The 1,721-nt window shown below is 43.2% G+C and overlaps 1 long non-coding RNA gene across 1 annotated transcript; it reads right to left on the reverse strand.

The window, feature by feature from the left end:
• Positions 1-480: 480 nt before the first annotated feature.
• LOC116194900 lies at positions 481-1,721 on the reverse strand. Its single transcript, XR_004154553.1, has 2 exons — positions 1,349-1,721; positions 481-1,133 (listed from the first exon to the last, which is right to left on the reverse strand). It is a non-coding gene; the product is annotated as an uncharacterized LOC116194900 (long non-coding RNA).

Below are 1,721 nucleotides of genomic sequence, written 5' to 3' on the forward strand. Positions count from 1 at the left end.
GGCAGATCAAAGACCAGGACAGCCTAAGGCTTGAGGTGGGTCGATCAAAGGTACGTCATTTGATCACTTTCCCAAGAAAATTAGCTCATATATTCCTCATGTCACTAACCTGCACTTGGAGTTATCAGCGAGATTGAGAGCAAGTTGAGCTTGTCGGAATGGTGTTATATCCCTTTGGCCAAAGGGGGAGTCGACGGAGTTACTCTTGAGCTGTTCAGATTCATTGTTATGGTAAGGGAATTAGAATCATACTGTCGAGCGACTCTATTATGTTGATTATTATGAGTTGTATTGAAATAATTAGCTTCGATATTCAACTTTTAACATCGAGTACAAAAAGCTAAGCAATCTGTTTGCTATAATTTGCTTTTCGTGCAAGGAAGGCTTGTGGATTTAGAAGGGAATGACGAACAAATACAGCAAAGGAAAACTAAAGATTATAATCAAATACCATTGCTGCACCAATTTTGAAGACTTAACTAAAACGAAGATTTTATCAATTGCACTAGTCAAGATGCACCAACAGGAGTTGCTCGTGTACTGATATCTCAGTATCACAAATATTGTCCAAACCGGAAGAGTACGAGGAGTCCATAAACTCGCTAATAACAGACGCTCCCTTTTATTTGAGACATAGCAAGTGGCATATGTACTTTACAAACACAAATGCCCGCTCTGTGAATATCTTTATACAAATAACACAACGAAAAAGAGATCATGCATTTCAAAACTTAACATCCTCCTCCGCCGCCGCCTCCACAGCCACCTCCGCCGCCACCGCCTCCACAGCCGCCTCCGCCACCACCTCCATGCCGCCTCCGACGATGACTGCCATTGCTGCTATGACCACAAGCGAATACAACCATGGAAATGACAGTCAGAGAGAATACAACTGCGCAGAGCACAAAAAGGACTCCACCTGACCCGGAGCCGCTTCCATAGCTATCTACCAGACGGGCAATTTCCCTCGCCATGATTACCCTTCCCCAGTATCCTATCGATGATCTCCTTCAGGACGTTCGTGGCTAGTTGGCTGCATATATATGGGCAGGTTGTTTTGACTCTTCTCTGGCCGGTGAAGAAAAGTCTTTTTTTTTTTTTCCCCGTAGCGTCTTGAAATGAAACTTCGTATCCTGGCATGTCCGGAGCAGAAAACAAGGAGAATTAAGAAAAGTCTTCTAACTGATCACTTTCCCAGAAAAATAAAAACCTTTGAACTTCTCCGAAGTTTCGGTGTCGATGTGATTGTATGACATTTATCATGTCCATATGTGGAGTTGAAAATGCAGAGTTTTTGTCGAGTTTATTTTTCTAGAATCATATGGAATATCATCATCACAGTTCATACAGCCACAGCGCCATTATTCCGCCTCTGGTGAAGGACATTAGTGATGACCGCCTCCGCAGCTATCTCCACCTCCGTGGTGCCCGCCGCATCCTGCATCAGGAGGAGCAGCAGCAGCGTAATAATATGTTCTTCAGTGAGTGAGTGGTGGCGTTCCATCTTCCATTATCTTCTGGTAATGTGAAAGAAATTCAGCTGAAATCCCAAATATTGCCAAGTGGTCACGACACATGGGATGATAACGATGAGAATTTAATTTCAAGGAAAAAATGTACAGAATCTGCCAGTGGAAGTTGAGGCTGACAGGGGTTAATGGACCACTTGAGTATTACATGATTGGCAAATTGAAAATAACCAGACAACAACTTTCGCCATT

This window comes from Punica granatum, chromosome 2 (assembly GCF_007655135.1).
Source record: "Punica granatum isolate Tunisia-2019 chromosome 2, ASM765513v2, whole genome shotgun sequence".
Taxonomy (NCBI): Eukaryota; Viridiplantae; Streptophyta; class Magnoliopsida; order Myrtales; family Lythraceae; genus Punica; species Punica granatum.